Source organism: Galeopterus variegatus, unplaced genomic scaffold (genome assembly GCF_000696425.1).
Source record: "Galeopterus variegatus unplaced genomic scaffold, G_variegatus-3.0.2 Scaffold1825, whole genome shotgun sequence".
Classification (NCBI taxonomy): domain Eukaryota; kingdom Metazoa; phylum Chordata; class Mammalia; order Dermoptera; family Cynocephalidae; genus Galeopterus; species Galeopterus variegatus.
This window is the reverse complement of record NW_007727936.1, coordinates 252,692-274,033: the sequence shown is the minus strand read 5'-3', so window position 1 is coordinate 274,033 and position 21,342 is coordinate 252,692. Positions and strand designations below refer to the sequence as shown.

The 21,342-nt window shown below is 46.7% G+C and overlaps 1 protein-coding gene across 2 annotated transcripts in view; it reads left to right on the top strand.

Annotated features, from left to right (window-relative positions):
- Window positions 1–16,530: 16,530 nt before the first annotated feature.
- Window positions 16,531–21,342, top strand: part of RAB11FIP3 (RAB11 family interacting protein 3 (class II)) — a 43,422-nt gene continuing 38,610 nt past the window's right edge. For both annotated transcript variants that reach the window (XM_008579180.1, XM_008579179.1), the window contains exon 1: window positions 16,531–16,647. The gene's annotated coding sequence lies outside the window, so the exon portion shown is untranslated. The remainder of the gene's footprint in view (window positions 16,648–21,342) is intronic.

Sequence of the window (21,342 nt, the reverse complement as noted above, 5' to 3'; positions counted from 1 at the left end):
TACGGGAAATTTCCTGTAGGAGGGCTTTATCCAACGGGGTGAGCGTAAAGAAAGTTTGTAAAAAGATTGTTAAAGTTTGGGGGCTAGTGTGGAAGAGAGCATGTAGAAGCTGGAACAAGGCCGTATTGTCTGTGGGGGGTATGTCAGTGAGGGCGGCTAAAAGGTGAGCAGGTTTATGTTCGGGATTCATGGCCCCTATTCGTGCAGCTGCGTCAGCTCTGGAATTGCCCTGTGTGATAGGGGAGTTGTCTTTCTGATGAGACTTGCAGTGAGCTACCCCTAGCCGGACGGGCAGATGAGAGGCCTCTATAAGTGTGGTGATAAGGGATGAATTAGTGATTGAGTTTCCTTTTGTGTTGAGTAGGCCCCATTCCCTCCACACAGCAGCATAGGACAACAGGATGTGGAAAACATATTTGGAGTCCGTGTAAAGTGTGAGGGATTTACCTTGGGCTAAAATACAGGCTCTTGTAATTGCTATAAGCTCAGGCTGTTGGTTGGTAGTGCCTGGGGGTAGGGGTTTGGCTTCTATGATTTCGGTGAGAGAGGTTACGGCATATCCTGCATAATGGGCAGAGTCCTGTCTGAAAGAACTACCGTCTGTAAACCAAATGTAATCGCGATGAGAGAGAGGTCCTTCTGAAATAGAGGAGTGACAGGGCAGGAAGTTTTCTAGGGCCTCCAGGCAATCATGGGAAGGGGTGCCTATACCTGAAGGACAAGGTATGGGAAGTAAAGTGGCAGGATTTAAGGTGGGGCATGGAAGAAAGGTGATGTCAGGGTTTTCGAGGAAGGAGGTAAGAAGGGACAAGACCCTGGACGGAGGGAGGGATTGAAGTCCCTTGTATGTCAGGGGATCCTTTAAGTGGTGGGGGGAAAGGATAGTTAATGGTGCCCCGAAAGTTAATTTGTATGCCTCCTTTTGTAAGAGCTGTCCAGCGGCTAGGGCCCTTATGCAGGGTGTCCATCCACGGACGGTGGGATCTAACTGCTTAGAAAGGTATGCTACGGGAGCAAAGGTGGGTCCATAATTTTGTCCCAACACCCCGAGTGCCTGTCCGCCCTTCTCATGGATGTACAAGAAGAAAGGTTTAGAGAGATCAGGGAGATGAAGTGCCGACGCCTGTACAAGGGTCTGTTGCAATTATTGGGCACTAAGGAATGGATAGGGATGACTGAGGAGTTAATGAGGCGCAAATCCTGCACCAGGCGATAGGTCCCCTTAGGTTTTTTTACAGGCGAGTGAGTGGGCCAGAGATGGCCCTTTTTTTGTAAATCCTGAATGATGGGGCAAAGGCCAAGAAGGGCTGTGGTGGTCAGGGGGTACTGGGCCTGGCATATAAACTTAGTGGGGTCCTTAAGCCTAATGTGTATTGGAGAACACTTTGCAATGGAGGGGCTTGACGTGTCCTAGACAACTGTGTTGACAGGTTCAGTTAATGTTGGAAAAGGAGGCCGTGAGTCCAAGTCGTTGGCCAGGAGTGCTATAAAAAATAAGGGAGTGGATAGCCGGAGGGTCCGTCACTACCATAAAGGTCTAGAATATCTCTTCCCAGTAGAGGGATGGGACATTGGGGCATGACAAGGAAGGAGTGTGAGAAGGGTGTGGAAACATCTTGCATGGTGTATGTTAATAGGGGGATTTTACAAGGGAAAATCTGTTTACCTCCTACCCCAACAATAGGAGAGGTGGAAGGTGTAGTTGGGCCCCAGAACTCCCTCAGGACTGAAAAAGTGGCTCCGGTGTCTAAGAGGAAGGAAATGGGGCACCCATCCACCACAAGCCGCACCCTGGGCTCCTGCGTTGTGATGGTCATGGTCGGGAACAGAGACCCAGGGCCCCATCAATCTTCTCCTGCTAGTCCCAGCAGGTCGGGATTGTGGGGTGATTGGCCCCTCTCCCCTTCGGGTGTCAGGGCAATCACATCCCCAATGGCCCCTTTTGTGGCATTTAGGACAGGGAGTGGTTGGAGGCTGAGGAGAGGGGCAGGCTTTTGCCCAATGTCCCTCTTTTCTGCATTTAAAGCAGGTTCCAGGGGGTGCCTGGGTTGCTGCTGTCCTTGGATTATTTGTGCAAGCATCTGAAAATTTGCCTGATCAGCTCTCTGCTTGCAGGGTTCCTTTTCCTCCTCTCTATTATGAAAAACCTTAAAAGCCACCATAAGAATTTCAGTCTGAGGAGTAGCGGGCCCCTGCTCTAGCTTTTTAAATTTAGCCCTAATGTCGGGGTAGCTCTGGGCTAGGAAATAGGTCATTAAAACATGACAACCATCTGGTGTTTCTGGGTCTAGATTGGTATATTGTTGAAGGGCCTTGGTTAACCTGTCTAAAATTTCGGAAGGGGTTTGTTCCTTTTTCTGTATTACTTCCTGCACCTTTTGGAAATTTACAACTTTTCGAGCAGCCCGTTTGAGGCCAGCTACAAGGCAGGAAGCAAAAACATCACGGGAATTTATGCCAATAGAGGTGTTATAATCCCATTGGGGATCCTGTTCTGGAACTGCATTGGGACCTGTAGGGTGGTTAGGATTAGTCCTGTGTGTTTCGTCTGCATGGGCTCGGGCCAATTCCCATACAAGCCTTCACTCTTCAGGAAGGAGAGTGTTAGCTATCAACATGTATATGTCATGGTGTGTGAGACTGTAAGCCTGCAGGATCCACTGAAACTCCTTAACATAGGTGGCGGGGTCAGTGGTAAAGGAGCCCAGTTTCTTCTCTAATTGTGTGAGATCAGAGATGGAAAAAGGTACATGAACTTTGATTACCCCTTCTGGGCCAGCCACCTCTCAAAGCGGTGCAATAGTGGGAGGGACTGGAGGGAGCCCCTGTGATCTAGTCCGTGGAGGACTAAAAGTTTTTGCGGGAGGAGGGGAAATGGGGGGCAGCTGTGGAATTGGAGTGGAAGGGGAAGCTAAAATGGAAGATGGCAGAGAGGAAACTGAGGCAGAGGGGGAAGTGGGAGTGGAGGGAGGCGGACAGTATGCGGGTGGTTCGTCCGCAGGATCAAAAGTAGGAGGGTCAAGAAGGGGTGGAGACTTACAGGCCAGGAGGACTTGGGAGGGAGAGCATGAAGAACAAAGATGGGGATTTTGTCTGAGGAGGCAAAAGGCCTCGACATAGGGGATCTCCTTCCACTTTTTGAGGCACTGGCGGTAGTTAAAAAGGTCGCGAAGGAGGTCTGGGTCTAGGGATCCCTCAAAAGGCCAATGGTTTTGGTTGTCCAGGGGGTACTGAGGCCAATCTTGCGTGCAAAATCTGATCAAGAGCTTTGGCTTAATATCTGGTGTAAGGGAGAGTACAGTAAGGTTTCTGAGTAAGCATCTGAGGGGCGAGGTTTCCGGAAGGGATGAGGAGGCTCACATTGTGAAGTGGACAGAGATAAGGAAATCAAGAGGAAGAGAAAAAGAAAATGAGGAAATGAATCCCCAGGCCGGAAGTGGGTCAGCAAAATCCAGGAGGCATCCCCGGAGGAGTTTGTGAGCCACGGAGGTTCTATAGGAACCGGATTAGGAGGAGAGTGAGGGTCATCACCCACACTTCAAGCTCCCAGGAGGTACAGTGCTGGAGGCCACGAGGAACCTAGTACTAGGATTTTTGGAACCCGTTTTAGCATCCAGAGAGAGAGAGAAGCAGAAAGGAGCCTCCACCCTGAACCCTCACGCTCAAAGACTCCTGGAGAGAAGGGAGTGGATAGCCAGAGGGTCCATCATGACCCTAAAGGTCTTAATGGGGTGTAACTTTACACCTCTTAAGGGCGTTGGAGTCTAGTTGGTTGATAACTGCTCCGCTGTAGCCCAGAGGAGGGTGGCAGCCTTATAAGGGAGACTTACCTAAGGGTGGAAGCGGTGGTGAGTGTGAAGAGCCAGCGCCCGAAAAGGTGGACGAGGGCGAGCCGCCTTGGTTGAGATGGAGTTGAGATGGAGACGGGGTCCACAGTGGACAATCCCGTCCCGGGTTTCAGCACCAATGAAAGGAATAAAACTCAGCACTAGTTAAAGGATGAGACACAAACGCAAGGCAGCTCGCCGGAGAAGGTTTTTTATTCAGCGGGTACATCTGCTTTTATAGGGTTAGAAGAGAGCTGATAGGTTTGCTGAGGACACGGGGTGTTTGGAGATTGGATGGATTGCGTTGCTAAGGGGCCAGGAGCAGGGAGCCTGTGCTGATTGGCGTGCAATTTGCGCCGCGGGAAGGTATTGTGGAGCCAGTGGGAAGGAGAAGGCAGGAGAGAAGGGTAGCCAGCGCCATGATGGGGTGTGGCCGAGAAGGTTCTCATACGACCTAATAGTGCCTATATTGGATAACTTTTTAGTTTATTTTTCTTCCTCCTTTGCTTACTGCTGGGGATCTAGGGTTCAGCGAGGATTTGAGGGGTGTCCCTGTAAGGGCTGGGGTGTGACATGGCATTGGCTAGTAGGGAGCTTTTGCTCATGCTGGACAAATGAGGCCTCGGCTTCTTTGTTGCACAAAGAGAAGTGTCCAGGGAGGGACTGAGGATGCTGAGCAGCATCTCTAGGTCAGAGAGTGAGCTGACCATGGAAACAAAGCCTGAAACAGAGTTCTTTGAACTGGATAGTCCTTTACTTCAATCATTCTAGTGGGTTAGCATTCCTGAGAAGGGAACATTTTCATTAGCCCCTGCAGAGAGCCAACCCCATGGGTGTGCTGGAGTGCCCCCTGCTGCAAGCTGTCCACCTTTCCCTGCCCTGGTACCCCATACCCCCACTTCTCGATTACACCAGACATGAATTACAGGAGTGAGCCGGGCGGACTTCTGCTTCCCACCTTGCCATGCTGTTTCTTCTAATTAATATGGCTGTATATATATTCAGTGTATGTATTCTTTGGTTACTTTTGTAAATTCTGTTTTATTTCCTCAGCATGTTTCCTTAAAGCTTGTATGTGTCCACTTGGCTGTTTTTCCAAGTATTCTCATGAGCATTTTAAGAGTTTACTGTCTTTAGAATAACATGGAGCAGCTCTGAATATTCTAAAAACCATTGAATTGTACCCATTAAATGGGTGAATTTATGGTATGTGAATTATATCTCAGTAAAGCTGTTAACAGAAATAACATGAGGAGTCAGAGCTGCTGTGTCGCCTCAGGCAGTTGGAGTTGACTCTGCCACCTCACAAATCCCACCTCACCGCCCCATACCAAGGACATCCTCAAAGAGTGAATTTATTGGAGAACAGCAATCTACCAAAATCCCAATGATGACGGAAAGATTTAAGGGAGAGAGCAGCTTCTGGTACTGCATAAGACCCAAATCCTCGTCCCAGGGCCTGTCAAGAGGAGGGAACCAGTCACCTCTATTAGAAGGACATAGAGCTGGGTGCTGGAGCAGGTTTCTTCATGCTGCTAGGAGGACTCAGCTGGTGATGTTTCAGCATCCGTTTTTGAAGGATGAAAATACCTCTCTGGGAATGACCTTTTCCATGTAAGACAAGCACTATGCTTTTGTTCTAGACTTTTCTAAACCCTCCCCTGCACTCCAAATGAGCATATTCAGTGTTGCAAAATTCTTACGTTATTTAACCTACCTGTCTTATTTTCAACTTTAAGTTTAAAGATAAATATACCTAGGGGCTGGCCCGTAGCTCACTTGGGAGATTGTGGTGTTGATAAAACCAGGGCCACGGGTTCAGATCCCTATATAGGGATGGCTGGTTAGCTCACTTGGGAGAGCGCGGTGCTAACAGCACCAAGTCAAGGGTTAAGATCCCCTTACTGGTCATCTTAAAAAAAAAAACGCGCACACACACACACACACACACACACACACACACACACACACCCCTTGCCTTTAAGTTGCCCAGAAAAATAGCATTAGATTTACTCAAATGACTTCATTTTCCCCCAGCAGGACCCAGTAATTTTGGCAAGGTTAAGTTAAGGCATCCAACAAGTCTTTGTTTTGTGTTCATGTAGCCAGCCAGTTTTAAAAAAACAAATGTATCTACTCATCTAAAGAAATTTCTGAACAGGGTCTTTAAGCATAAATTGCCAAGCATAACCACCCCAAACATTCTTTGCCATAGTACTTGGGATGTAGCAGACCAAATGGGGGTTAAAAAAGTATCTCTGGAACTCTCTGTCCAACATCCCCAGCCAAGGTGACTTGAACAGAAGCCAGCTTTCTTGCAGGTGTAAGGGATGAACATACAGACTCTTTCACATTTGAGCTTGTAAGGATAGACTCTTACTCGGTTCGCTCTCCAGACAGTTACATATGGGGCACTTAAACATTTGTGGACAAATAGAATTGAAGATAATAGGAATCTTTCCATGAACTTTTTTTTTTTTTCCTTTTTGTCTTTTTTTCGTGTCCGGCAACGGATCGCAACCCTCAGTGTCGCGCCCGTACCGGACCGGGACCGGCAACAGGATCGCAACCCTCGGTGTTGCTCCCACACCTCGCTCAGCCAGTGAGCGGGAACCGGTCTGTATGTGGGATCCGAACCCTCGGCGGAGCGCCACCGCGCTCCCAAGTGGCACACTGTAGCAGTGCGCCACCGGGCCGGCCCTTTCCATGAACTTTTTGAAGCACTCAGTATATAAAATCACCACTGTTGAGAGGACTCCTGAATCATCTGTCATTTCTGTCTAGGTTTCAGAGGCCCTGAGAACAAAGTGGCAGATTCGTTCATTTTGGGTTTTTTTCCCCCTAATCTAAGAATTTAAACCATTGCCCACCCTGGTGAGCACACAGCACCATATCAATTCCATTCTTGACTTAAATCTAGTTTGATTCAAGTTTTATATTTTGTCACTAAAATATTTTACTAAACATCCTTACATTTCTTTTTCTTTTTTTTTTTTTTTTGTCTTTTTTACTGACCGGTAACGGGATCGCAACCCTTGGTGTCGCACCCGTACCGGGGACCGGCAACGGGATTGCAACCCTCGGTGTTGCGCCTGCACCGTGCTCAGCCAGTGAGCGGGAACCGGTCTCCACATGGGATCCAAACCCTCAGCGGGAGCGCCGCCGTGCTCCCAAGCGGCGCACTCTCCAGTGCGCCACCGGGCCGGCCCAACATCCTTATATTTCTAAGAATACTTTAGTTATTTCTGTTAAAATGAACCAACCAGCAAAATACCCGCATTCAAGTGCCTGTCAACTCTTTACAAATATTAATCTCAAGAATTAAAAACAAAAGCTTCTTCAGCATTCAACCTAGAATAAATGATTTTTTAATAATTCCTACTGCTCGTGGAATTTGAAACTATTATTTTCATGGGAATGTCACAGAAAGATCAGGATTATGTTACTTTAGACTGTACATGTAGCAGGTCAAAATTTACTAATACCTTAGCTGTGGATGAAATACTTACATCTGCTAGTGGACGTTGTTTACCATGAAGGAAGGGAAGGAAGATCAGTGTTACCGTGTGTGGGCACTGTTTAAATCAATAAAGATACACACCTCACCATTGCCTGCTCATCCCTTCTTCATGTGTCTGGCTGCATCGCTAACTTCTACTGTGTATATCTTATTGCATTATGTAAATTTTTAATCTACCTGTTGTGTTTAGATTTTCTGAGTCATTATATGTGACCTTCTTATAAGTACACACAATGAAATTCCTGTAAGAGATATTGCTGTATACAGAAGACATGCAGTGCTTGAAAGCTTTCACTTACACCCCCACCACCCAAAAAAACATGGAAAATCAGTATCAATTTTTTTTTTAATGTGTAAGAGATGAGGCTTCTGTCACCTGCGCCTGTCCTGTCAGCTGCCTCAGGTGTGGCAGAGACGTGCTGGAGAGGAAATGCTGGGGGTGTCAGCAGAAGCACTGGCCAGCGCTGGGGTAAAACTGGGGATCCAAGGTTCCCACCTCTAGCCGGCCTCTTAAAGTTGGAATAGTTCCTGGAAAAGAGGGAAATTGAAATGTTCCATCCACTCTTCTTTCCTGTTGCTTGCCTGAATCAGATAAAAGTTTTTTACACCACGTCAAACAGATTGTTTCTCTCCCTGGGACTGAGTTTTTACTCTGTTGAAAAGCTATTAATTCATTATGTGAGGGGAGTGGAGACCATCAAAATAACAAACAGGAGACTTGGGATTTGATGATAATCAAAAGGACTTAGATTTACCTAGCTGAGGTTTTTTTCAAGCAATTTTAGGTCAAAGTGACCTCTTAATTAAAACTTGTTTTGCAAGAATCTGACATGAAAATTTCCATTATTTTTATAATCTAATAGAGAAATAAAAATACTATTATAAATATGTACTTCCACAACCCATTTTTTTTTGCTTTCTATGCCTTTTCCATCCTTTTTTGGTTTACTGAGGTATGTAATTCTGTGCTCTAAAAAATCTTACTGCCAGGGAAATTTTCAAGCATATACAAAAGTAGAGACAATAACTCCCAGATGATCATATAATTTTATTCATAAATATAAGTATTTTAGTATGTATTTCTAAGAGATAAGGGTTCTTTTTGTAGAAAACATATCACATCTAAAAATAAGTAAAATAATTCTTTAATATCATCAGCTAGCTTGATAACCAGCCACCACCCAGAGTTAACACGTAGATCCTAATATCTTGCTATAGTTGCTGTGGTTCTTTTTAAGAAATAACACGTTAAGGAGGCAGCTGCAGCCTCTTTTGTATCCCTTCTCCTTCTTCAACTTCTCTCTCCTTCTCCTGTCCCCCAGAAGTAACCATGATCTTAAACTTATACACTGAAAATCATGGCTCTATTTAACACACTCCAGGGTTGTTTCAAAGGTGTCAGTAAAGAAAGGAACATATATCTTTTCTGTCTCTAAACTGTTATAAATTTTGAAGATTATGTGAAAAATCTAGTCTTTTCTAATTTCATCAGAATGACTTGATTTTTGCTCTTCCCTGAAATTTAAGTAAGGACAGTTGGAAACGGTGTCTTGTGTGTTGGTGCTGGCTGGCACACACACCTGGGGTGCAGAGGCAGGAGCCGTGTGTGGCCACAGCACTCTGGATTCCCTGGGTGTGAGCTGGTCCCTTCAAGTCGTCGTTGAGGTTACAAGGGCTGGAGCAGCTCAGCACATCCAAGATGACTTCTTGGGAGCTGTAGGGAAAACCCATTGCATGTATGTTTAGCTGCTTTGTAGGTACTTTTAGAAAGAAGTATAGATGCCATAAGGCTAGGCAAGCTGCAGGTTTTGGTATGATATTTAGAAATTTTCTAGAATTGGGCTTTTTTTTTTTTTTCTTCCTTTTTTGTCTTTTTTCGTGACCGGCAACGGATCGCAACGCTCAGTGCTGCTCCCGCCCCTTGCTCAGCCAGTGAGCGGCCGGTCTGTATGTGGGATCCGAACCCTTGGCAGGAGCGCCGCTGCGCTTCCCAAGCGGCGCACTATAGCAGTGCGCCACCAGGCCGGCCCTAGAATTGGGCTTTTGAGGGTTACTTCTCTGCCTGTCCACTCCTGCCCACACACTGATCTAGTCTGGAGTTTATGAATAGTAAAGGAGCCCTGGGAGCATCCTGCATAGTATCACTATGGTTTCTGGTAACTGAAGCTTTGCTGGAAGGATGATAATCAAGTAAGATAGTAACAAGATGCAGACATGGGGAAGATGCTTCACCTCGAAGTGCTGGGAGACGATGGTACATTGTTTGCAACGTGACTTCCGTGAGCAGCCTCCAGAGTTCTGGTTAACCATGGTCACAGAATTTGCTCTGGTTCCTTCTCTTTCAGATTAGTAGGCTATGTTTCCACATCTGTGGTAGAAACAATATAATTTGTTAGTAAAATATTTATATTAGAATAATCCTGTTAGGAGCCAACTCCATCTCTCCGTAGTTGGTTCCTGAGTGGATTTCTCTACGGTGGTGTTTCTGTAACTTACTGTGTTGATTTGTTGGAGAGCTGCTGGCTTGCTTTAACCACTCTGGTTTGTCTCTTGGCTTGGTTTTCTGGGCTTGCTGGATTTTGCAGGAAAGGGTACGTCGTCTTATTTTTCACAGTCTCACCGTTTTTTTCTGAAAGCCTCTGAGTGGAGTACTTTGGGATTGCAGAAGTAGAACCATTCCCAAATCATCAGCTACATGGAACTTGGTTTGTTCTCCAAATTATAAAGAAAATGGGGTTTTAAAAATGTATACTTTGATTCATCCTTGCTCATTCTAACTTGGTAACATATAAAAGCGCCTACTCCTAGTTAATGATTTGTTTAAAAAGTGTTTGGTTAATGTTTCAGGAGGAACAACACAGTTCTCTGTGTTCAATTAGTGGCTTCAGTGTTGAAATTCTTAGGAATCTTAAGGACAGATTGGTTGGTATGGATTCCAGATTAGATAACTCTTCAGGTACCCAGCAAGATTTTCTGTGGACATCATGTGCTTTAGGAATGAAGGCTTCTGTGAGATAAGAGGGGAGATGTTTTATTATAAAGAACTCCAATTCATTTGTTTCCAAGAAATCAGCTGATAAATGGACTTCTGAGCCCAGTGTCACGCTGACACGCAGGGCCTGGGATCAAGGGACAATGGCTGCCAACTTCTTTCCGTGTTAGAGGGAGAAGGGCGAGGCGGGGCCTCTGGCTGGAGAATCCTGAGCTGTTAGGGTCAGTCAGTAGGGACTGGTCCCGTCTGAGTCTGACTTTGTGTTGCGTATCCACAGATGGTGGCAACAGGCTGAATGTGGTAGCCTGGTCCCCTTGGGTCTCCTTGCTCTGGTGCCCTTGGGTCTCTAGATCTCTGGACCATGCCTCAACTTGCCACATCTCGGGGACATGATGCACTTTACTGCCCACCCTTCTCCGGAGTCGCTCTTGAGTGTGGAAGGACAGAGCAGCTGTTGAATGTGGAAGGACAGGCTCTGGCTGCTGTTTCCCAGCTGCTCTCCCTGTTCCTCCATGGGACTGTCCTTGGGGTTCTGTGCCCTGCCCTTGGCGGCAGCCTTCCATGTGGTCTTCAGCAGTCACCGCTTGCACATGCATAATTGCCCTTGGTTGTGAGCTCCTGATCACTCTTCCTCCCAAGGGCCAGCAGGATGTCTCCTTGTTGATGCCTGGCTTCAAACACGGGGTCCATGATGATCCAATTGCCCCTCCCACCCCCCTACTCCTGTGGCCTCTGCCTGAGCAGGTGGCCTCAGTTCTTGCTCTTCTGCTTTCTGGCTATCTGTTGCCACGTCTTGGCAGTTGTACCTTTGAAATCCCTCTCCTTTGCTTCCAGCGAGGCCTCATGGCCTAATCTTCCTGTCCTCAGCATGCTTGACCTGAGGCCTCCTAGATGGCCATGGAGTGATGGCGATAGCTCTCATCAGAGCATTGTTGTGAGGAGCAGCCAGAGAGGACGCTTGGGCAGTGCCCACTTGTGCTGGCGCTGGCGTCACCTCCCCATTACCCAGGCCTGGCTCCATCCTCTCCTGACACCCTGTTCCTTCCACTAGAGTCAAGTCTTTTCCTTGTCCTGGCTAGTAGCTGGGTCTGGTTTGTAGGCTCTGTGAGGCGTTCTGTGTGGCTCACCACTATGCCGGCATCGCCAGCCTGCCCAGCACGGAGGCAGCCCTCGGGGATGGTCTGTGGATCATGTGAATTGATGGATGTGGCCTCAGCCAGGGCTGGTGCCAGCTGCAGCCTTAGCCCTGATGATTCTCCACCTTTGATGTATGCTTGTCTGCACCCCCATCCCTAACTCACAGACCCCCATTCTGCCTACCTGTGGGGCTTCCTCTGCCCTTCCCTCATTGTGAGTCGGAAATCACCTCTCCTCCACTTCTTCCTCTCTTCTTTCTTGTTCTCTTCTTTGTTCTTTTTGAAGCTTTCATTCTGGAAGAGTCCAAACCCTGTAAAAGTAGAGAGGATAGTACCTGTCTCCAGCCGCAACTCTCGGTCATGCCAGTCAGTCACATCTGACCTCACACCCAGATTTCTGAGGTTTCTAAACATTTCAGCAAGTGTGTCTAAAAAGCAATGCTCTTTGAAAAATTACTAAAATACTATAACCCTAACAACAACTAATAACAGTTCCTTAATATATAACATCGAATATTCAATCAATATTCAAATTTCTAATTTTCTTATGTGTGATTTTTTTTTTTTTTTTAAAGATGACTGGTAAGGGGATCTTAACTCTTGACTTGGTGTTGTCAGCGCCACACTCATCCAGTGAGCTAACGGCCAGCCCTATATGGGATCCAAACCCATGGCCTTGGTGTTATCAGCACCACAGTTTTCTCTTCACCTTTTTTTCCTTTGAAAACAGAGGTCACTCATTTGTCTCTGCCTGGGTTTTGCTAATTACATCCCTAAGATAGTGCTGAAGTATGTTCCTTTGTCTCTATCTCCTGTAAGTTGGCGGTTGGGTTTGGGTTGGTTTTGGTGGTAGTGCATGCCTCCATGAGGAAGCATGTGGTGTCTGGTCGTCTGTCATTTGTGCTGTTAGGAGGCGTTGATAGTCACTGCAATGTCCATTGCTTCATTAAGGACTGCGAGGTGGTGATGTTCCAGTTCTGTCGTTCCTTCTGCATTTGTTAGCTGGACTATTTCTATCGAGAGAGACTTGATAGAAGGGTCATGTACCGTTTGGCTGCCCAGTGTCACAGTTTGTATGAGAAAGGCACATTAATGCTTGATTCTTTCTCTTCGTTTACTGGTTTTCACATTAATAAATTGGTTCACTAGTATTCCCCAAGGATCTTTTTTTTTTTTTTAAATCATAATCACGCCCTCATGGATTGAAACATATTTGATGTGTTTTAGTCCATTGCAGTTATTAGTCTACTGGTGCTCATATTGTCTAATTTTTGGTAGTGGAAGCCTTTTCAGGTGGCTCCTGAGTTCTGTCGACATGACCTAACAAGTAGTCTTTGATAGCTGCTTTGCGTTCAGGCATGCAATGTGTTCCAAGCGCAGCTCACCCATTTCCTGCCTCTCTCAAGGGTCCAAGTTCCAAGTTCCTTTTAATAGGAAATGGGATTTAAATACCTCAACCTGGGGCTGTTTTGAATGGACAAAAGTAAAAAGTTTGTGTTTTTAATATATCATGAGTTCATCATGATGCTTAAAATTCGATGTTCTGAATGTGCTCCAAAATTCATGTGTTGGAACTTAATCATCAGTGTGATAGTGTTATGAGAACAGAGCCCTCATGGATGGGATTAGGGCCCATACAGAAGGGTTCCTGGGAGTGAGCTTGCTCTCTTGTGCTCTTCCACTACATGAAGATGCAGCAGGAAGGCCCTCAGCAGACACTGAATGCCGGCACCCCGATATCGGACTTCCCAGCCTCCAGAACTGTATGAAACACATTTCTGCCTTGTAAGTCACCTAGTCAGTGGTGTTTTGTTATAGCAGCACAAATGGACTAAGACACAGGGTTTTTGCCTAACATTTTCAGTCCTGCATGTTTTTTTCCTTTTTCAACTAGGTTGAGGATCTCAGTTCTCAACACTTGGAATGATGGAATTAGAACATTACTTATTACTTGACATTACTGCCAAAAAGTTAATTGATAGTCCAACTTTCTTCTATAAGTCACTTGATTTTTGTATAACTATTTAAAGGATTTTGAAAAAAATTCTTTACCAAGTCCAAGAAACTCACCAGAATCAGTCTTGGAGTAGGTTTTGGGGTTGGGAGCATTCTTAGGCACCTGGTGTATTCCTTCACTATGTCACTAAAAAGTATATAATTTTTATTTTAGGGAAATTTTATTAAATAGAGTTTCAGTATTCTGTATCTTTGCTTTGATTTTCTTCTCAGGAATTCTGTTATCTACACATTAGATCTTATTTGTCTCACTTCAGTATTTGTCACTTTCTCTGGAATCATGCTCATCTCTTATTTTTTTAAGAGCTTTATTGACGTATAATTTGCATACCATAAAGTCCACCCATTCCATGATTTTTAATAAATTTATAGAATTATGCAGTCATCATCATAGTCTAGTTTCACATTTCTGCATCCCAAAAGGATCCCTCATGCTGTTTGTAGTCAGTCCCTGCTTTGACCTCACAAAAAGATTTGTCCTTTCTGAAAATTTCCTGTAAATGAAATAACTTGGGGCTGCCTAATTAGCTCAGTTGGTTAGAGCATGGTGCTGATAACACCAAGGTCCAGGGTCCAGTACTTGTACCAGGCAAAAAAAGAAAACTTGCAGTCTTTTGTGTCTGGCTTCTTTCACTAAGCATAGTGGGGTTTTTTTTGTTGTTGTTTGTTTGTTTGTTTCCTTTTTGTCTTTTTTCGTGACCGGTAACGGGATCGCAACCCTCAGTGTCGCGCCCGTACCGCGACTGGCAATGGGATCGCAACCCTCGGTGTTATGCCCGCACCATGCTCAACCAGTGAGCGGACCGGTCTCTATATGGGATCCAAACCCTCGGCGGGAGCGCTGCTGTGCTCCCAAGCGCCGCACTCTACTGAGTGCGCCACTGGGCCGGCCCAGCATAGTGTTTTTGAGGTTCATTCATGTTGTAGCATGTTGTTGCTTTGCATTGCTTCGTCCCCCATGGATTTGTCACCCCACTTCCCCTGGGTGACGGAGATGAAAGGATTACTCAAATCCCATCTCTTCTGAGCAGTGAGAGGCCTCGAAGTGGTTAATCTCCCTTTGGGATGCTCAAGCGAGAGCCATCCCTTCCTTGGGAAATTAATGCCGAGTTGGGGTTCTCTCCCTGCATTTATTTTCCAGACCAGGAAGTTTAATATAGGCTGGTAACTTTCAGTGAAACAAGCCAGATGACATTGCAGTAGACAACTAAGTGGTCCTATCAACAACAGTTTGATCTTAGCAAACATTCCTTCTTAACAGAAATTTCTCAGTATCTTTACATAACAATCAGTAACTAGTCTGTCCTTGAGCCAGCAACCTGCTGTGCCACAATCTTAATCTTGCAACAGAGACTTATAGCCTGAGAGAAATTTCCAGTTCTCCGCAAAGTCAATATTTGAAACTGTAAGGCTTTGGAAAACCAGGCCCTGTGAAGTACATATGCTTTTTAGTATATTCCACAGCATGTATCAGTGTTTCACCCATTTTTATGGCTGAATGATGTTATATTGTATGGATACACTACATGTTATTTATCTATTCTTTAGTTGATCCATCTTTGGACATTTGGGTTGTTTCTTCTTTTTGGGTATTATGAATGATGTGGCTGTGAACATTTGCATACACATTTTTGTGCACACATCCTAAGAGTGGAGTTGCTGTATTGTTTGGTAAGCTTGGGCCGGCCCCGTGGCACACTCGGGAGAGTGCGGCGCCTGGGAGCGCAGTGGTGCTCCCGCCGCGGGTTCAGATCCTACATAGGGATGGCCGGTGCACTCACTGGCTGAGCGCAGTGCGGGCGACACCAAGCCAAGGGTTGCGATCCCCTTACCGATCACAAAAAAAAAAAAAAAAAAGCTTATGTTCAACTTTTTATAAAATTGCCAAATGGTTTCTGAAATTAGCCAGACCATTTTATATTTCTCCTAGCAACATAGGAGGGTCCCATTCCTCCACATTCTCACAATGTGTGTTATTGTCAGCTGTTTTGATTATAGCCATTCTAGTGAGTGATACGTCATTGTGGTTTTAATTTGCATTTCCTTAAGGACCAATGATATTGATCATCTTTTTTTTTTTTTTTTTTTTTTTTGACCGGTAAGGGGATCGCACCCCCTGGCACAGTGTGGTCTGCACGCTCAGCCAGTGAGCGCACCAGCCATCCCTATATAGGATCTGAACCCATGGCCTCGGCGCTACCAACGCCACACTCTCCCGAGCAATCCACGGGGCTGGCCCAATATTGAGCATCTTTTCATGTGCTTATCAGCCATTTGTTTATCTTTTTTTTATGAAATGTTTATTTAAATCTTTAGCCCATAAAAGAAAATTGGGTTGTCATCTTATTGAATTGAATTGTAAGATTTTTTAATCTATTCTTGATGCAAGTTCTTTGTCAGATATATGATTTGCAGATACTTTCTCCCAGTCTGTGTTGTGTCTTTTGGTTTTATTAATGTTGTCTTTTGAAGTGCAAAGGTTTTAAATTTTGATGAAATCTAATTTATACTTGGCAATATAAATCTATCTTCTTTCTGTAGAGTTTTCATTCTCTTTAACATCCCATGTGTGAATTATCCTACTTACCTTCTGTGACTTTTGATATCCGGGGTCTATTTGCCTCAGTTATTTCCTACTGAGGGACTCTGCGCAGCTGGGAACGCCTGTCTGTATGGGTGGCATGGGTTTATGCTATGTGTAAATATTCTAGATACTTGGTAGAACAATACCTAAACTCCAAAACTTCTGATCTTCCCACCCAGGAAACATGGCTGTTGACTTTTTGACAGCCAGGGTCTTATTTCCATGATTCAGGGTCCTAGGTACTGCTGGCAGCTTCTTCTCAGGATGCCTGCTGTCCTTTGGCTGGAGCTGTTTGTGTGGCCTTCGGCAGCCACCTTTGCCTCTTGGATCAGAGGAGCCAAAGGCTCTTATTTTCTGCACTGCACCTTGCAGGCGGCCTGCTTCTCTGTGTGGTAAAAAGGTCAAGCACATGAATGACACACCTTCACCCAGTTTTTGTAAAGTCTTTGGGTAACATGTTTTCATTTGGCAATTGCAGGTGAAGGACTTAACTAAGTACTTGGATCCCAGTGGACTCGGCGTGATCAGTTTTGAAGACTTCTACCAAGGGATCACAGCCATCAGAAACGGAGGTCAGTTGTCCCACCCTGTGTTTCCAGCACCCCCTTCCTCAGCTGCCCCCTTGACCACCGGCACCCTCCAACTCCTCTTGCCGAGCTTGTCGTCTTCCCTTCTCCTTGAAGCCCTGACATGCCGCGGGAGGTCAAGATGGTCTCTCTCCTCTCTGGTTCTTTGCCCCTCACCACCATCTTCCAGAACTGACTGACTTGACTGCTTGTTCATAATGTTAGGAAGCCTCTGCCCTCCCTCAAAGGTTTTGTGATGAAAATGTTCAAACATATGAAAATATTGAAAGAATTGCACAGGACCACCTGTACACCACCCACATCTGACAGGCAGTGTTTCACTGTGTTTCCTTCTTGCATCTCCATCCCTCCTGTGTGTCTACTAGTTTTTTTTTAGTGGGAGGCATTTCAAATCCGTATTCTGTACACTTTACCCTGAACTCTTCAACACACATGTTAGTCATCATCTAGAGTTCAGTATTTGCAATCTTTTTTTGAGTAAGAATTGACCTACAGTGAAATGTACAGATCTTAAGTGTCCCGTTCTGAGTTTTGACACATCCCTGTGCCTGGTGAAGCAAATCCCTGTGAAGAAGGTCACCACTACCACATGGTTCCCTCCCACCCTAGCCCCTCCTGTCAGTCCCCTCCCTCCCATCAGCACCTTCTGTGCTGACTTCTGTCACCATGGACTAGTTTGCCTCTCCTGAACATCATATAAATAAAATCACCAGTGTGTACTCCTGCGTGATGTCTCTGGAATTCATCCATGTGGTTCGTATGTATCAGTAAACCGTTTTTTCTGATGCAAAGTACTGTTGCATTGTGTGCTTCTACCACATCCTGTTTATTGACTGTCCTGGTGGTAGATACCTGCTTTGGACTGTTACAAATAAAGCTGCTGAGAACATTTGTGTATAAGTCTGTGTGGATGCAGGTTTTCATGTTATAGGGTGACTGGTCACGTGCTGAATGTAAACTTAGTTTCTTATGAAGCTGCCAGAGTTCCTCAGAGTGGTCGTGCCGTTTCATACTCACCAGTTGTGCTGTACACTGTCTTTTTTAAATTGAATTCTGAAGCTCTGGATAAACCTATACTTCTCATACTCTTGGCCGAGGCTGGGTGGTGTGAGTGATGGTGGCAGGCCATTTCCCTCTTTACTGCACTTGTGGATAAATCAGACCTCGGCCAGGACCATGGAGTCATGGGGTGTGGTTTGGGTGCAGCCCTTGGACCTGAGGTCTTCTCAGTACTGTCTAGTCTGTTCCCTCCCCCAAATTATTGCTTGACAGTGTCACTTAGGGGCTAGGTTTCCTGAGTACCAAGTCTCCAGGTAGGTCTGAGTAATGTTCTGTGTCGTCACCTGTGTGCTGCTCTTCGTTGGACTTTTTGTTCTTTCACCCAGAAACATGGTGCGTGACAGCATTGCTGTGACACCGAGCCTGCGGGCTCTGTGGTGAGGCAGCATTGAGTGAGGCTAGCAGGCAGGGATGGGGGACAAGTAGTTGAAGTGCCACTGTTGTCGGGGTGGCAGGTAGGGGCTGAGCTGTCCCCAAGTCTGCGTCTTTCCTTCATGGTTAGCCATCCACCCTGACACGCTGAGGTGCAGCATTCTCCCAAACACTATTCCTCTTCCCTCTTCCTTGCCTTTGCCTGGGCTTTTCCCACTGGCAGCCGTTGCCCTTCTGTCCTTCCCATGGGCCGACAGGTGGGCTCTGGGAGGGGTATCATGACTGTTCACCTGGTGGGGGGCGTGAGTTAGTTGTCGTCTGAGCCGGCCAGGGATCTCTTCTTTGGACTCAGAATCCCCTCCCTGCCTCCCTCTGCAGGGAGCCACCTCCTGGTGGGGTCTCACCTCCATGCTCTGGATGCACAAAACCTGCCTGTTGTCCCCAGCTCCTCTCCACCCCACAGCATCTGGCCCTCTGCTTCTCTTATGGGGCTTTATCTGTTTGTAAAGTGCCGTTGCCTTGTTCCCACACTTCACAGCAACCACTAGGGAGCAGCTAGTGTGTGTCTTCCAGAAGTGAGTTGGGGAGCAGCCTGGTGCTGCTCACAGCCTCCAAGTCAGGACACCTGGAGGGAGGAAGCCCTGTCTCCAGCTGGTACCACCTCCCCCACACACTGCACTTAGCCCCATGGGGGTTTGTAATCTCATTATTTTTGCATTATTTTTTGTAATATTTCCACTTTGATTTAATTAAAAATAGGAACCTTGCAGCCAGTTCTGGAGTTAGTGTGGATGCTCCAGGAAGTGGTGCTGTGTTTGTTTCTTCAGTGGCAAGAACATTCTGGAATAGAATCATCCCCAGAGGCCGAGGCTTTGTCTCAACCTGATGCCATGTTGGGGGGTATATTGCAGAAGGCGCTCCCCATCCCCTCTCCCTGAGTTCAGCCTGTGCAGAGGAGACCCCTGGACCCTGGGGTATGTAGTTGAGGGGGCAGAGAAGGGACAGTTTTGCCCGTGGGTGTGTAGTTGAGGGGACAGAGAAGGATGGGAGCAGTGGCATGGGAGGTAAGGGGGACCTTCCTGGCCTGGACAGCAGATGGGGTGGGGAGAGCTCAGTGATGAGACCTCAGAGATGAGAGCTGGAATCAGTCTGGGTGGGGGTGGCTGCAGCCAAGGAAGGGCATGGCTGAGACCCATAAGGACTGTGGACACTGTGGAGCCAAGCCAACTGCTCCAGGCTCTGGGTACACAGCACAAAAGGGAAGTGCAGAACCCCCTGCCCCTGGGAGCTGGCTTCCTAGTAGCAGATGGCCACCACGAGCAGCAACACAGCATGGCAGGAGCTCGGGAGGAAGGTGAAGTGGATGGGTGGGGTATCCCTAAGAAAGTCTGGGAGAGGGCGGCAGCGTCCAGGCAGGGGGTGCCCTGAGGCAGGGCTGCACCTAGCATGTCTGGGAACCTTAGAGAGGCCAGGGTCAGAAGGTGGAGGTCAGGGCAGTGGAGGCACGCTGGGCTGTGGGTGCCCTGGGAGGTCTTGGCCTTCCTCACAATTCCAGCCCCAGCCCCAGCCCCAGGCTCCCGGGAGGCTGGTCAGGGGTGCCCCTCAGCCTCAGCACCAGCTGCGTGGGACGTCTCTCAGCTGGTATGAGGGGACGGGGCTCCAAGGGGACTGCAGAGCAGGTGTAGGCATGGGGAGGATGGGCCGGTGGGACCCAAGTGGGTTCCCCAGCAGTGTGTTGGACATACTGCCACTGGGGCTGAGGGCTGTGGGCTTTGCTTTTTTTTTTTTTCCTGTAACTTGACTTCATCAGTTAGATTTCATTAGGCAAGGAGAGTGAAAATAGAATAAAAGCAAGTCAAAGACAATTTTGTAATTATAGCATTTAGAAGAAAGGAAAGCATGATTATCTGAAATGCATTTCAGCTGAAGTTTACTTCGGGTTTTTACCTCCAGTGTGCTGTTGCAGCTGCGGACAACCTGTCTGTCTGTCAGACTTGGTCTGCATCGAGCAGCGGCCTAGCAAACAGCACAGTATATTGACCCAGTTTGCAGGGAAGCGCAAGGAGGTTTTTACTGTCACAGCCACAGGCCTTATTTCAGGGGGCTTTGCTTTTTTTTTTTTTTCCTGTAACTTGACTTCATCAGTTAGATTTCATTAGGCAAGGAGAGTGAAAATAGAATAAAAGCAAGTCAAAGACAATTTTGTAATTATAGCATTTAGAAGAAAGGAAAGCATGATTATCTGAAATGCATTTCAGCTGAAGTTTACTTCGGGTTTTTACCTCCAGTGTGCTGTTGCAGCTGCGGACAACCTGTCTGTCTGTCAGACTTGGTCTGCATCGAGCAGCGGCCTAGCAAACAGCACAGTATATTGACCCAGTTTGCAGGGAAGCGCAAGGAGGTTTTTACTGTCACAGCCACAGGCCTTATTTCAGGAATAGAATGAGATAGAGAGAGGGAGTTGTTACAAATAGGCCATTGTTCTGGCTCAGCACCCCTCAGGCTCTGGAAGAATAAGATAAATGCACATTAAAAATTTCCACTTAATTGAAAATTGTTTTAGTTCTTGTCGGAAAAACTGATATAAGAATCGTTTTTAGTTCCCATCAAGTATATAAAAACGTCAGCTGTGTTCACATCTCCTTCTCTGCCTTGTGGGGCAGAACTCTTAGACTGTTTGTTCACTGTCAGAATCTGAGCACACGTCCACTGTGTCTTAGGATGCAGGGCTGTATTTTGAAAGTTTTGAATTCCATGTTTCTGTTTTTGGAAGTGCAGGCAAGACTGTTAAAATGTGATAGTGGGAAAATCGTCCAGAGACAGTCTAGCCTTTTCCAAAATGTGTGTTCAGTCTCAAACTGCACTGGGATAATTGGTCCTCCTGCACTCCCTTCCTCCAGAAACCATGGAGTTCTGTCCTTGGCAGCCCCTTCTCCCCATTCTCCCTCCTACACATACATACACAAAGGGGTTTATAGTTCTATATAGTTGTATTGCAATTCCTGCACCACAGACCCAAAGCTCTTATGCAGGGACTCCAGCCTGCTCTGAGGATGGCAAGTGCCAGGTCCAGCCAGAGGGATTCAATGAGGCTATGCTCAGAGGCTCCTTCACTCCCGGACACAGTCCAGGCCACTCAGACACTCAGCCCGGTTCCCGGGGAGAGCAGCACACAACAGCAGCAGCACAAGTCCCTGTGGTTCTTAGCACAACAGCCACGGGGGGGGGGGGGGGGGGGGGGGGGGGGGG